Source organism: Aphelocoma coerulescens, chromosome 3 (assembly GCF_041296385.1).
Source record: "Aphelocoma coerulescens isolate FSJ_1873_10779 chromosome 3, UR_Acoe_1.0, whole genome shotgun sequence".
NCBI classification, from domain to species: Eukaryota; Metazoa; Chordata; class Aves; order Passeriformes; family Corvidae; genus Aphelocoma; species Aphelocoma coerulescens.
Window position 1 is genome coordinate 27906828 of NC_091016.1, and position 16372 is coordinate 27923199.

The window sequence follows — 16372 nt, forward strand, 5'->3', positions numbered from 1 at the left end:
CATGGTGCTTGTGCTGATCAGCTCTGCTCACACCACACAGGAAAGGCCCCGACACACACAGCCCTCCCTCTTGGCACCAGAAACAGCTGTGCGGCTTGCCCAGCTGGAAAGATGATGAACCTCCTCTTCACTAAGAAGCAACAGTGTTCTCTCCAACATAAATATGATATTAATGGTCAGAAGAGTCCTGTGTTTTTAACTATTTCCAGTTAAAAGGTTTGTCAGTTCCTGTTGTTTCTTAAATTGGGCTGGACCCTTGTGTAGTATAAACCAGTGCAGCTTCTTTCTTCTACTAGAATATTTCCCACTTTATCATTATATACATATATATTTTATAGAGAGCTTTGGGTCAATGGACTGCAATTTTAAATGATTCACATGAATTTAAACAGTTACTGCCATACATTGAAGCTGTATCAAATGAACAGAAAAGGACAGGGTGTTATGTAAAGAATGGGAGACCTTAGAAATGGAAGATAATTTAATCCCATGAATCCCATCAAAGCTTTTGTTCTCAGCTAAATGATTTGGAGAGTCAAATTACTGGATATGTTTCTGCAGAGGAATGGTGTGAAACAACTGTGACAGGGCATGGGATGCCAGCTGACCCATATGTGGTGGTACTGTTTCTTTCCTGTTTAAATAGGAGAACTAATAGAGGGTGCTGTAGGTAGTTGCTGAGTATTGAAAGACAGCAAAAGAAGAGTTGGAACAAGTACTAATAGAAGTATCTTATTCATGAGAGTATTTGTAGGATCTCATGGTGAGATCTTCTAGAGGAAGCAGTAGGAACTCTGGAGCTGAAATTTTATGAATTGACATGAGGCAAATAAATTTTTGCTGGAACAGAATTCCCTTGGTTTTAGATAGCTGTTAACAGCCTGCATGACCATACAGGCCCCAGTCTTATTCAGGGTCCTCAGACTGATTTTCTCACGACTGGAACTGCACCCCATCTCCCAAAGCTGGGAGAAAGGCAAGCTCTGGGATTCATTGCTAAGTGGAGCCAGGGAGTCCCATGTCCTCAGGGATCTCAGCTCTCTTTTGTTGGACAAGATTGTGGGTGGGTCATGAAGTAACTTGGAAATGTCAGGCTTTTTTTTTTTCTTTTTTTTCTTTTCTGTTCCCTTCCTTCCAGCTGCAGGAATTTGGGCTCTTATTGCCCAGACAAGGGAGCAGCTCTGGAACTGCATGCAAGCTGGATGAGTCCTAAGAGCCCTGGGTGGCCACCCAGGCTTAGACAGTCTGGGATATTTGTGTTTTGATGCTCCTTTGATGGTTTTATTGTTTTGTTTTAATTATTAGACTTTTTTAATATTAGTGGCTACTGCAGCATAAAACACATGTTAGGCTTGTACCTGCCTCATTGTAAACACCCTGATACTTAATGAGCTTTCATGTTGTATTTAGAGGACAGCAACAACAAATAATGTGCAGTATTTGCCTGGGTCTTCTTGTATTCATATTATTGCAGCATATGTGTTGTTTTGCTTTTCAGTAATATTTTTGAGTTGGTTCTTTTTGGATGTGTATTTTAGTGGATGTTTAAACTTTGACTTAAAAGTAAGAACTCCTTCAAGGCAGACCTAAGATTCAACATTAATTCCCTGTTTATAAAATATTTGCTGAGGAGGGCAAACATTTCTCCCAGCTGACTTTCTTCAGTGAATGGGGAGTTTGTTCTCTGTGTGTTGGTTATTGAAAGCTGAGCTCTTTGTGCCAGATATTTTAAGAAACTGTTGACGCTTAGATCTAATCTATTACATTATACTGTGCTTTTAGACCAGAAAGTGAATGTGTTTTCATGTATGTGGTTGGGCAGTACATATGTAGCAACTCTAAAAAATAGTGTTGCATAACTATAAATATAGTGTAGGATACTTTCAGCCTTCATTCTTGCTTTACTGTGTTTTGAAGGCAGTGGCTGTGATGGTTAGAAATGTTGCAACAGGAATGCCTTGGCATTAGGCAGATTCACATTTATATCTGATCATAAGGAAATAATACTAATTTTATGTTCTGCGGCTTAGTCACGTGTTCTAACATTGCTTTCCTGATGGGAGCTATTTCTACATTCAGTTTTAGAAGAACACATACTTTTGGAGTTACCTAGGCTTTTTTTATTGGGCCCTTTTAAATGGAAGTAAAGATTACATTCTTTGGTTCTGTTCTTCTCAACTAGTAATGATAGGCACAAGGTGAGGGGGCTTCCTCTCTGGTCTTAGGTAACCCAGGTTGAATCCTTCCATGCCAGTTATGATAGTGGAGGCATTTGCACTTGGGAAAAAGTACTTTGGATCTCCTTTTCTTGTCCACCTGGGCACGTGTGCTGTTGGAGACACTGGCTGAACCTTCATGTTGGATAAGCAATGTGGCTGGCTTTTACCATGGTTGACAACCATGAATGATTCAGATCTTTAAGAAGAATTCTGCAGCTGGGTACAATATAGCAGTGTTATTGTCCATGCTTGTAGCTTTTATTATGTTAGGCTTTTCCCTAAAGTTTACAGCTCTTGAAATGAGGTAATGATATGAATTTCAGTCTGTAATTTTTTTATGTTCAAAACACAGCTCAAACTGGATTGGTAAAGAGCAAGTAAAGAAAGGCATGAAAGGTATGACTCCAAATACTCTATAGCTCTCAAAAACCAGAAGGAAAAGGAACACCCAGCTTTACCAAAGGAGTATCATTCTTCAATAACAGTATGGCTTTGAGGGGGATTGGTATGTGGCCTATGAAACTTCAGAGATGACAGTGCAGTACTTGTGCATCCATTTCAAAAGTGCATCAGGAGCCAGATAGAAAATGTGGATATGTGCAACAGAACAGAAGAGGATTCACTGAATCACAGAATCTCTCACGTTGGAAGGGGCCCATAACAATCACTGAGCCCAACTCCCTGCTTCTGGCAGGACTACCTAAAAATAAATCATGATTTAAAGCATCATTCAGATGCTCCTTGAACACTGTCAGACTGGTACTGTAGTCACTTTCCTTGAGAGCCTGTTCTAGTGACCAGCTACCCTATGGGTGAAGAACCATTTCCTCATGTCCAATCTGAACTTGGAATCACAGAAGAATGATGGAATAATTTGCATTGGAAGTGACCTTTAGAAGTCATCTTGTCCAACCTTCCTGCATGAGCATCTAGGTCAGGATACCCAGAGCTCCATTCCATCTGATCTTGAATGTTTCTAGGGATGGGACATTCACCACCTCTCTGGGCAACCTGTTCCACCACTCTCACTTCACCACTCCTCACTGTAAATAATTTCTTCATTCTATCTAGACTAAATCTACCCTCTTTTAGTTTAAAAACATTGCCCCTTGTCTTATCACAACAGGCCCTGCTTTGTCCCTCTCTCACAATCCCAGTGTAAGTATTTCCCCTAAGGCAGCTTCATTCTGTTTCCTCATGTCCTGTTCCTGGTCACCAGAGGAAGTGACTGTGTATGATAGGACACAGCTGCAAACCACTGTCTTAAAAATGTGTCTTGATTACATAGACTGTCAGGATTGAACCTTAATTGCAGAACGAAGAGCTGAGGGTCCATGAGACTGAACCTAGTACTTGAGACATTTTATAATCCTTAACAAGAAGGAAATACATTAAGCATTTTGAAACTTGCTTTGAAGGTCTAACCAGCTTCTGTTGCAGGAGAAAAAGTTCTTCTGCCTTCCTGCAAGGAAACAAAAACAATTTGAGTGGCCTATATATTTATTTTGTGATATCTGACAGTTGAAATAGTGCTGAGGCTAGTAATCTGGTCTTTTGCTTTCATAAGTGAGGAGCTTGCTTTGTGTATGGAGCTGTGTTTGGATGAGTCACACCTGCTGCTTTTTGTTTCTCTGCCTCTGAGGAAGCTGTCCTCACTGCTGCTTGGTGATAAGCACTTGTGTTAGGTGGATCACTGTGATAACCTGGAGTTATCTTCTGTTTAAATCCTGCTCTTCCTGCTGCGTGGCTTTCTCCTGTTAGATTTCCTAGTGCGACACACACACACGGTTGCATGTCTCTAGCTGTACTGCTAGCAGTATCCATTCCATGTGTGTGTATTTAATGGAAAATCTATTGAAAGTCTGCTTGCATGATCTGAATGTGTCCCTTTTGCTTGTTCTGTGTTAGCAGCTGGTTAAACAGTGCTGAAAAATATTTTAAATCTTGCTGTAATTGGCAGTAGAACCTCATGAAAACTGCCACTTAACCTACTTTTTGGAATGAAGTGGAAAATGGTGTCCTGCTTTCTTTGAACTGCAGTGTCTTGAGGCGGGAGGATGAGTGTAGGGATAGTTACCTGTGGAGGGCTGGGAGCCCTTGGCACAAGAGCCCTCTGCACTCCCTTGGAGGAGAGAGGCCTGAGGGCAAAAAGACTCTCCCAGAGATAAGTAACCTTCCTCAGGGTCATGGTGAGAAAGTGAACCACCCCCAGCATGCCTTGTTTCTATATGGCAATAGCCTGTACCCAGTTGGCTAGTTGGTTTCTACCCCACCCCCTGTCTTTCCCATAAAAAGCCCCCTGTTTCTGCCCCTGATGAGGGAGCCTTTGTCCCTGGTCTTCCCTTCACAGGGGCTGCAGGACAATGAAAGCCACCTTTGTGGAATTGCCATACGAGGCTCCTGTCTCTCTGTCCCCGGGTTCGCCTTGGGTGATTTCACAAGGAGCTGAATCACAAGAGCTGGAATCACTTGTAGCTGAGAAGTTGCCACACTTGCTGGAATCACCTGCTGCCCAGGGAGGCCTGCCATCACACCTGGAAGAGTTGTTCTTTGCAGGACACTCTCTCTAGGAAGGTCATGGCACACCGGTGCTGACCCGCATCAGACCCCTTGCGATAGTTCCCTTCTGCTTACACAGATGGAGGTTGTGTCAAAAGTTGTATTTAACAACAGAGCCGTGCTAGATCTACTTCCACTTGTAAACTCTACAAGAAACCTTCACCTAGGTATTTACTCTCAAGGCCTGTGTCAGGCCTAAGACAGGATGCAGAGATACAAAATGACAAAGAACAGACTTTGTGTCATAATAGTTTTATTTGTAAATAGAAATAATATTCTCTAGACTGGAAATTCAAGTCTAATGTTTCCTGACTGATGGGAGCATGCTGCCATCACCATGATGGACAGGGGGTTTGCATCCACAAATCGGGGAGGTTTCTGTAAACTTAATGAAAAAGCCCTTGCTGGTGGAATGACTCTCAATAGAATCAGTTATGAGAGATTTTGTTCCCTGAAGGTTCTTAGTGTATTGTTGTGTCTTTAAACCAGACAGATGCAACTAAAAGCAAATGGAGGGATTTACAAAAAAAAGATGTTAGCTTCAATGTTTTAGTTTAAAGGAGAAAGGATAAGAAAAGTGGAAAAAGGGAAAACACTTGTCATCCCTAGGTGCTTGAGTCACAGGAGTGCCCATCAGTGGTTTTGCATCGCCTTAAATGAAGGTGAAAAGGATAATTCCTCCTCTAGTTTAGGAACTGAGCCGCTCACTGCCTTTGCCATTTAGACTATTGCAAGCTGCTTGGCAGCCTCTTTTTTCCCTCCAGGTGCAGCAGCAATGTGTGTCACTGCAGAGGGAGATTTCCCACTCATTAAGGAGCACTGTGCACGGGGTGGGTATTCTGCTGCACCTCACACACTGGCACATGCTTTGGACTTGTCTCCCAGGGTAGTTTAAGGCACTGGTTTGGACAGATGACTGCATTACCTAGGCTGGGGTTGGTATTCTTCTGTTTGTCTTCCCATATAATGCAGTAACAGGGACTTAGCAGTTTCTCCTCAGGGAAGTGCAGACTGCTAGGAGATGTACTCCATAAACTCTTCGTGACACACCAATCCTGCCTCAGTCATGTTGCTACTCCTGAGGGAGCCTTAAAGAGTGAAGGTTGCTCCAGACTTCCTGTGTAATCAGTGAGAAGAAATGGGCATTTCCACTGTGTGATTCAGGATTCCTCTGTTGTGCATCACTTTCTGCAGGTGATTCATTCTCTCTTTCCTACTGGGTGTTTTGAAAAGGGAGCTGTGGATCATTGGTCTTCTATTTAGAAGTCCCAGATAGATGTCTGAAATTTTTCTACAGCATCAGGAAGAGGGTCAAGCCACTAACAGCAGCAGCATATGAGCAAACAGATCTGTGAGTTTTGATTGGGATTTCTATCTGCTTTTTAAATTAAGACAGTGGAGATCTTGGTTAAAGTAGCACTGCCAGTCTTCAATTAATTCAATGTCAAAGTTTGTACTGCAGGCTGGAGCAAACTTTTTCCCTTCTCTTATAGCTGAGACACAAACCATGAAAACTTAGTTCTAAACTTACCTTTTTCAGTGATGTGAATATCTTTATTTTTTTTTGCCTTGCTGGCAGGGTGTAGCACTAAAGGAGCTGCAATTGGATGTCAGTACAACCCTGAAGTCTCCAAATGTGTTTAAAAGAGGCATTTGTGTGGAGGCCCTTATGCAGCTGAGAATCTCAACAAGAATTTGGCAGAAATCTCAGTGTCGGAAGATGGCAGATTCCTGTGCAGTGAGATGTTTACTGGGCCACTGTTTTATCTTTGGCAGCTGCTTTTGCACTTGATATCTTCAGCTGTTTTTGAAGCTTTTACAAAGAATAATTATTCATTTCATGAAATGGATCTGTTTTACCCACCCAACAGGGCACTGGTTCACATATTTCCCTGGCAACATCCCGTTGTTATCAGAGCTGTGTTCACTTTTGCAGGGTTGCATTCACTGGGAGGTTACAACTTCCTGGGCTATGGTTTTGTTGCATGATTTACTGAGGTGTGGGGTGACTGTTTTCAATTATTCCTTTGGAAACACTAGGGTCACTGGGGTCTCTGGCAGATGGAAGCAACCTGAGTTTTCCTGTTTTCAGCTGGCAGTGCTGCTAATGTAGATGTTCCAACAACCTTTTCACAGGAATATAAGGTGTTGTACTGACGACCTATAGATAGGCAACAACTTCATTGTGTCACATTTCAAGCAGTGTTTTCTTCTTGCCAGGACAGATTACTGTAAAAGGCAGTAGCCAATGGACTGGATTTTAACTCCCCACCAGGTAAAATTCCACTAAATCCATAGAGCTTTCTCAGACATTGATTATGTGAGGTTGGGATACTACTTAAAGGTTTCACTGATAGGGTTTTGGAAATGAGCTCTATAAATTCATGAACAAGGTTTCACTGCAGGCTCACCAGAGCTTTGTTTTCTTTTGTTAAGTTCAGGCTAAGCACACATTCTTCTGTAAGTTTGAATGTGTTCACTTGCTCTTTAAATAAAGTAACACCTGAATACACTTGCATGCTGCTCTGCACCCACAAAGCAATTATTTTGTGATGTGCTTCTGGATGCTTACATATGCATGCCAGTTGTTCACTGGTATATGTGCTCACTCAGTTCAGCTTTTGCATCAGTGCACAGCAGTACATTTAACCAGAAAAACATGGTGGACTTGAGTCATTCCAGAGTTTAGAGCTGTATGGAAGGAGACTATTTAAAATATATATTGAAAAATGAAACGGGACTTATGGGGGATATACATTATATTTTATTGTTTCGACTGACATAATGAGGAGGAGAGAATGGGGCCATGAGAACTCTTCATGTTTGTTTTGGGTCCAGAGAATAGTTATGCCTGTACTCAAGCCCCATAAAAAAAAAAAAAGGTTATCTATTTATTTTCAGTACTGCATAGTATGAGCTGGAGTATACATTTGTTCTGGTTAACTCACCACATTTTTTTAGCATGATATTCTAACCTGCTTGGCTATTAACCTGGCTGGCTACCAGGAGAATTTTCAAAGCATTGACTCATATTGCTTCCATATGTAGCTTAAACCACCTTTTCCCACAGTAGATACAGCTTGAAGGTTAGCTGCCTTGTTTTTCAGGGCAGGGAGCAGCATATTTTGAACTGAGTCAACACATATGAATAAAGGAAGTAAATACAAGGTATTTTTAACTTTTCGGGGTCTAATTTCATTTTTGCCAAAATCTAGTTCCAAATCAGGAAAGACCAACAGGGGTTTTTGTGCTCCTCTCCCCCAGGAGGTTAAGCAGTCTTCAGCATACATAGCTTATCTTTTGATTATTGCATCTTTGTGAGGATGAATCTTCACAGCTGCCATTTCAGGGGTTTTTTTTGGTTTATGCTGTCTGAAGATCTTGGGGCATGAGTTGCTCTGTGTGTGTGGGACCTGCTGTTCTGAGGATGTGACTAACCAAGTGGGAAATGACACGCAGGCTGCATGCCATGGCACCTTAGTGAGCACCTGTATGGAGGTGGGGCCTCTTTGTGGCTGGAGCTCCTGTTCTTAGTTGGATCCCATGTTTTGTGTCAAGCACCAAAGGACAGGTGCTGGCTAGGAGAATTGGTTTATTATCCATTAAATATGAATTATTTAAGAAATAAATAATTATTTATTATCAGAGCAGTAGCTGCCTCTGGGACACACAGCTCAGGGCGAGGAGGAGGAGCCCTGGAGCCCTCTATGGGAATGGGGAAGGCCATGTTTGGCTGAAGGTGAAGGTGGAGGCAGCAGCTGTAGGAGACATTGTGGGTTTGCACTCAGAAAAACCCCAACCATGTTGTGAAAAGCAGTATGTGGCATTGCTGCAATTCACCTACCTGACCCAGTTCTACCTTTTTTTCTTTCCTTTTGCGATCAAAAATGAAAGTGAAGCTAAAAAGAAAAAATAGTCTCCTGAGCTGTTACCTTTGGATCTCTGTAGCCAAATGTAAGCATTCTGCTCAGTTCAGGAGATGTGAGCACATAGCTGAGCATGTTTTCAAGCCTAGTTGAAGTCAGTAGGACTGTCATGTTGAACAATAACACTTTCAGCATGTGTTCAAAACTGAAACCAAATGGATACATGGCTTTTTTCAAAGACAGAATCACAGAATCACCAGGTTGGAAGAGACCTCTACATTGAGTCCAACCCACAACCTAACACTAAACCATGGCACCAAATGGCACATCCAGTCTTTTTTTAAACACATCCAGGGATGGTGATTCCACCACCTCCCTGAGCAGACAATTCCAGTACCTCACCGCTCTTCCCATGAAAAATTTTTTCCTGACTCCAGCCTAAATTTTCCTTGGAGCGCCTTAAGACTGTGTCCTCTCGTTCTGTCAGTTGCTGCCTGGAGAAGGAGACCAACCCCCACCTGACTACAACCACCTTTCAGGAAGTTATAGAGAGTGATAAGATGTGTGGATAACAAACTCTTTGCTCCCAAATTTTTTATTCTAGTGTTTGTATAATATTTATGCTTGCATTGAATGGGGTTTATTTTCAGTTAAAAATGCTAAAATACAGATTTGTTTCCATTATGTGATTTTGTTTTGCTTTACTTTTGCAATCCCACTCCAGCCTTTATAAAGATAAATTCTATGGTGGTGTCAATGGGGTTTTCTAGTGCACAACTTGCAGAGACCAAATGTAGCCTTTTCTAAGTGAAAATGCTCAGAAGACAAGAGGCGAGTGGCTTCCCCTGGTTTTTTTTTTTTTACGCTAAAAGGCATGTTGGAGTTTTGTGCTGTATAATTCTTCAGGTATTTGGATTAACTCTGATAAAATTATAGGTGGTTGTAAGGGAGTTTATTGTGCTTATAAATTGTAGTGGGGCTCCCTGTAATTTGTTATAATTAATTCAATAGTTCAAGAGCAGAAAATCAAGATCAGGTTGTGGCATGCCTTCCTTTCTTGCTAAAGCATGCCATTACTGGCCTTTTTATTTAAAGTTTCACTTTGTGCTTGTGGGTTTATTTGAACTTGGAGTATGCAAAATGCATAATACACTCTGAACAAAAAAGTACAAGTACAGAGGACGGACCTGTTGCGGTTGGGGGGGTTTCTGTTTAAATGTAGAGAAATTGGTAGATACTGTGAAGCTGCATCTGGTGGCTAAGCCTCTCATGGAAGGAGGGCATGTTTTGGAAGGCTTGTGTCACGTTTGTGGGCTGCAACAAGGCCTGGGTGCATGTCTGTGCTTGTGGCCCATCAGAAGTGGCAGGAAAAAACACTGGCAGAGCACTTCTTTCCAATGCAAGCTCTCTCTTTTGCTGCCAGTGAGAACGTTCAGTGTGACACTGTTGTCTCCTGTCACTGCTGAGGGCTTCACTGGCCATCTCTTTAACTCTGGGCACCAAAGAGCCACAGCACTTTGATACCAGGCTACACTGGAAGCATATACTGCTTCTATGGGAGAGGTTATAGAGCCTGTGTTAGCCTCCTAAACAGTTAATATCCATTTGTAATGCAAACATACTTTTCTTTAAGTGCTCAATTTTTTTGCAGAAATTTGGTGTTGTTGACTGATTCATGCCAGAATAAACACCTTATTGCTCTTAAAATACTTCGCATTTACTTTTGAAATTGTGTGCCAGCTGTGTAAAGAACTGGAGGGGGTGGAGATCTGGAATTTTAATTGTCTTTTGGGGAATGTGTGCAAATGAACAACCTTTCAGTAGTCCACTGTTGAAATGGAGATGGTAAACAACAACTAAGCAGTGCACAATTCTCATCAGGCTGTCTTTAGCTGTGCAAAGTTTCCTGTTCTAGTATCCTTAGCCAGGAGCTGACAGTGGAGCTGGCCCATAACCTTTGGAAGGCATTGGCCTTTGGTAGGAGCTTCACTGGTCAGCTATGGCAGCTGGCCTTTCACTACGTGCCTCATTGCAGCTCACCAAGCAAGCCAGGCATCCAGGCTCTGTAGCTTGTCCCTGTCTCACAACCTGCATATCAAAATGAATGGAAGTGACCCTTGTGAAGTTAGTCTGTTGTAGCCAAATCTCCTCTTTTCCCCTCTGACTATAATCTGTTGCTTTTAAAGACAGAGATTGAGTGATCTGGAAGTACGTGATAGGAACTATGTTTTGATCTGTTCTCCTTTTTTTTCAAATGTGTGAGTATGATGCTATCCCAGCATTGTTCTCTCTCATTAGGAAGGGGAGTGACACAAATCTTTCCATGTATTTATTTCATTTTTAGTGTCAGTCATGTTTTCCATCCAGCTGCTGGAGGAAACCAGGATGTAGGCAGTTGGATGCTGCTTTTGAACAGCGTCATTTCTCAGTTACCTGAAGCTAACCTTGACCTACCCTCTAAGGTTGTTATGATCAAAGAGCTCCTACCCTGGAAGATGTTATGACTGTGTTTTTACTATTGGCATTGACAGTTTGAGCTTCTGAAGGAATTTCTTCCTGCATGTGTGACAAAGGCTCTTTCGTCTCCACTCTTTTTCTGGCAAGTCTGCTGATCTTCCTGAAGGTCTGTGACAGGGTGTGGTAGACTCATTCTCAATAATACCCTTCCAAAAATATTACCCTTCTATTAGTGGAAACACTGCCATTGCTTTTTATATTCTAACACAAATCCCAGATAAATGGCTGTTGTCTAGAACTGTGAAACATCAGACTTTTGCTAGGAGAGAAGCTGATGAAATGCCAAAGGAGTGAACTAGAAATGTTCTGTTTATCAACCCCATCTAAGTTTTTAAAGTGGCAAAGACGAGGCATTAGCTCTGTGTTACTGACTATGACATCATGAATCTATATCTCTCTCTCTTTTTTTTTTTTTAAGTGCCTTTAGATTAAGATGTGCTGATTGAATCCTTGCCTCCAAAATGTGTTTCAGCATGCCCAGGCTCAGAAATCATAACACCATGTTTGCCAATATACTGATGTTGCATTTGAAAAGACCAGTCTTGTCTGCCTGTCTGCCTTTCTTAGCATATAAAATCCAGTCCAAGTTTGCAAGTCAGCTTTGTTACTGTATATTGAGTATATTGAGTGACCCACATGAAATAAGCAGCATCCAGTAAGTAGTACTCAGGATTGAAACTTGGGAACAAAACCTAGATCTCCCAAATCCGCCTTGGATTCCTGCCCAAGTTTACGTGAGTAGCTTCACCAACCTCAGATATTCTATAAAATTAGGCTAATCATCGTTAATACATTAAAGCATGTTTTTCTCAGAAAAGCTACCAGCAAGAGTTAAGTAGTAATATGATTGTCTCAAATATGTAATAAATAAATAGAAATCACTTTTTGGTCATTCTCAGTGAGTTTCTTTGGTCGTCCACTGAATCGCTGAGTCATTGGCTCATCTACCTCAAAGGCTTAGAAAATCCATCCTCAAAATAAAAAAATGGGTTTCTATTTCAAATGTAGCATATAGGTATCCATGGAATCCTGTTGCTAAATAGTATCAAAGCCAAAATCATGGCAGGTTTTAAGGTGTGAGGTGAACAATAGACACATCAATATCAAAGTTAGTGCTTAAAATAATTTTAGTAAATGATAAAAGGCCTCTGTTCTGGAGAAACTGCTTCCCCTGTGGGCACATTATTGCATAAGTGTACATTGCAGCATCTCTCCTCAGAAATATATTACCATACTAAGATAAACTCAAACGAGCTGACTTGGACTGATGTTGTGACTCAATGAGACTTTTATTGTGTTCCTAATTTTAGAAGATCATATTGTACTATAATTGCAATTATTTTTTTTTTTAAGTTGAAAAAGAGCTGAAGTTCTTGAGCTAAACCACTTGTGGACCAATCTGTTTCTCCTTTGAGTCTTAAAGGTTTCTTCTTTTGGAGATACGAAATGGTAAAGCAGTTCTCTTTTCCTCCAGACAAGAAGTTAAATTACATAGTTATGCAGTTATCCAATAGATAGGCTTGATGCCAAAATGGTACCTAATGAGTTATAAAAAAGTTAGTCATGCCAGTAATTGCATCATTAGAAACGATTGTAAAGGAGTTGTACCTATTGGGTAACTAATATATGTTTTGTAGTGCTTTGTTTGTTTTCAGATACACTAAAGGTAAATATTTATTGGTATTGAAACTGTGATGTATTTATATTGGCTTGAAATTTCCAAATAAAACAAACTGAATAAAAATAAAAAGAAAAGCTTTTTAAATGTTTCCTGCTGCATTGGAGATAATGTGTATATTACAAACCCTTCCTGATTCACAGAGAAGGCTAGTAAAACCAGGAAAAAATAACAAAAATCCAGACAGGTCACAATTCAAACAGTATTAAACATTATTAGCTCGATCGTGTCACCTTTTTGTATAAAATATACATTTAGATTGTAAATGCCTGGGACAAAAAGAATTTTTTCGTTCTCTTCCTGTGCATTTCCTAGCACAGTTTGATGCTGCTTGATTACTAAGGCTAGTAGATCTGATAATACTGAGTAATTATTCAGGTAAGGAAGTATTTGCCTTGCGGTTCTTTGTGGAAGTCACTAGTAAGAAAATCCTGAAGATGCAGTGCAATTACCCTGGAAACGTAACCTGCATTCTTACTTTCGTAAACCATCCTTTACTTTCTCTGCAAAGAACTCACTTCTGGTGTTGGTCAGGCCAGGTTCTGTGTGGCTTGTGATACCTGAAACGTTGGTTGTTGAGGAGAATGGAAACCAGTGAAATGGAGTGATTTTCTGCATGTATCAAACAGCACCAGGGGTTTTACATCAGATAACAGCGGTGATGGAAGGGTGCAATGAATTCAGTGACACTGTACAAACACCCACGTTCTTTCTTGAAGTGACAGGAGAACAAATGTGAACCCTGGTCTTGGGGGAGGCCCATGCAGGATTGTTTGAGCAAATGGAGTTTCCCTGCATTGATGCTGCTATAGCAGAGTCTGAATCTGCGTGTTGCAATTAAATTTTAAAACAGTACCCTTATCTCCTGCTTGCTAGTACCATTGGGTTTTGGTGGGGCTTTTTTCCTTTCATAGTATGGATTGCCAAAATACAGATGTTTATTCTGGAGTTGAGGTGTTGTCTCATAGTCATCCAGTTGCAGCTTCTTTACTCTATAAAAATGTGCTTTTTGATGCAATACATGCAAATATACTTTTAATGTTTTGTGTGTTGGCTAAATAGAGTTGTGGGAAATGATATCCTTTTAATGATGGCTTTGTTCAGACTTGTTGTCCACTCCCATTCCCCTTGGAATTAGCTACAGGCTGGCAAACTGCAGTAGCCTTTATTATATTGAATACACAATGGCTCTGCTAATAATGTTTAACCCAAAGTGAGCAATGAAGGTGAGAGATTTCAGCTCTAGCCTGACTTGGCTTTGGTGGTGTCTTTTCTGCCCTGCTCTCCTCCAGTATCCCAGAATGACTTTGTGATTAAAACTTCATAAATCTTAATTTTGAATCTTTTGTCTTTTATTGTTTGAGGGTGCAGATTGCAAACTTCTCTTTTGTTCACTTTCCATATGCTTTCCCAACTAAAACACCTAATAGAAGGCTTATGAAATGCATGTTTTTATCTGCTGTCCTGGAACAGCTTTCCTCAGTGAATCTATAGCTGAAACATTTTTTAAATGTTTGATTTCCCTCAAATTATAGATCTACTTTTGCAATCCAAGTGAACAAAGAGCAGTCTCAGTTAGCATAGTGGTATAATAACAGCATTTAATTTAATTTCAGATGGAGGAGCCTCAAATCCCTGACAGAATGTGGGCCAGTTGCTCCTCTCCGTTGGCTGGGCAGGGAGCCTGACCACAGTTTTGCAGCATGGCTGAGCCATGAATCTGTGGCTGGTGGAGTTATTAGAGCCTTCTAGTGGAGCTTCCTCCAGGGTATCCTGCTCCTTCTCTGCCTTGACAGTGGAATTAGCCACCCCAGTCCATGCCTGGGGAAAGATGTCCCGGTTCATGCTTTGTTTGGACACCATGAACAGAGATGTCAGGGGACTCTTCAGGTGGGTGTCACTTGTCACTGTCAGTACAGGGGTAAAGAGGAAGCACATACCAACCACAGGTTTCCGCCTCAGTCTTCTTCAGGTCATCTTGGCACTTCCACTGAAACAGATGCCAGAGCCACAGAGGGTGATTGCATTTCAGTGTGTTTGCCTGTGAAAAGTGACAACTTTCTCCGTGAGACTTTTTCCCTGACAGATACACTAGTTAATGTCAGAGCACCAATTATATACATCCCTTAAACTCTTACTGCATGTCAATCTACAATATATAATAAATCCTAAACTCACTGGATGATCTTTAATGTCCCTTCCAACCCAACCTATTCTCTGATTCCATAATGCTGTAGAATATTCCTATTAAGATTTTTAAATGTGACCTCTTCCTGACGATCAAGTGAAGCACCTGTAAATGGGCATTTTTCTCAGATTATGGGTGCTGTCTGCTGTCCTTGTGAGTGTGTAACTGTGTGTTTGTGAGTGTGTGTGTGTATGTCTAACAGTGTGTGTGTGTGCACACATGTGTGTGCTCCTTATTTGCCCTAACTTTTCTAACATCTGTCTAGGGTCTGACCTATTTTTTTTTTTTTTTCTGATTTTGGAGGCTACTGGTCAAAGACAGTGTTGGGGGAAAATTGTGGAGACAGCTCTCGAGAATGCCACATTGTCCAAGGCAGACAATAAACAATGTTTCCTTCTTTGCTTGCACCATATTCCGGTGGCAAGTCAAATGGCAACTCAAACCCCCCAGCAATGTTTCTTTTGAAAGTCTAGGTCATAATATTTGATACTACAGTAGCTGCATTGGCACTGTATTTTGGTGATGCTTACCTGAGTAATTCTTTCTGTGATTTGTCTGTAGTTGTGTGGACACTGGTTGAAATCATGGCTCCCTTATAGCTGGTCACATTCTTGACTTCTGCGCAGCTAGGATGTCACTCTAAGAATTTTACATTGGTTTGAGTTTCATGTAGCCTCTGAACTCTGTGTTTGTTTTAACAGTAGCTTTATTTTTATGGCACATGTGGATTTTACTCTCCTTGTTAGACTAGAATATGTAACTTGTGTGTATGTGTAGCATGGACCCAAATAGCTGCTTTTGGGATTACAATTTGAAGACCAAATGAATCAAACACTTGCTCGCCTGCATCGTTGATAAGCAGCTTATGTCAAGCTTCTATGAAAGCTTGCATGTCTTTGGAGTTGGGGTTTGGTCACTGCAAAGGAGTAGAAAGAAGCTGATTTGTCTCTTGGACCGAGCAATCGTAAAACCTGGGGCTGAGGCACAGGGCTCAAGCTGGGGAGCCGTATGCTTTTTAGCCTGCCTCTCTCAATCAAATTTCAAAATTCCCTCAAGTTTTAATCTTCATTAGGCTGTGTGGAAGCCAAATCTGAGCATTTTAAATGCGATTATATTTTTCTTACTTCTCAACACAAACAGTAACATTTGCAAGCATAGTTAAGGCAGCGCGGTCCCTGTTCCATGGTTGATGTTGCAGTGGTTCTCCCTTCTGCTGGGACTGGGAAGGTGACACACTCTAAAACAAGGCCAGAACAGTTTCTTTGCCAAGAGGTTCAGAGGTAAGGTCAGATGTGGTGTGCTGGTTGTAGCTGAGCCCAGTTAGGAGTTTACTGCTCACAGACTT

General features: G+C 41.2%; 1 protein-coding gene across 3 annotated transcripts in view; it reads left to right on the forward strand.

Annotated features, from left to right (window-relative positions):
- The window catches only part of PTPN14 (protein tyrosine phosphatase non-receptor type 14), a 112615-nt gene that overhangs the window by 53921 nt on the left and 42322 nt on the right, over positions 1–16372 (forward strand). The gene's annotated exons all lie outside the window — the stretch shown is intronic.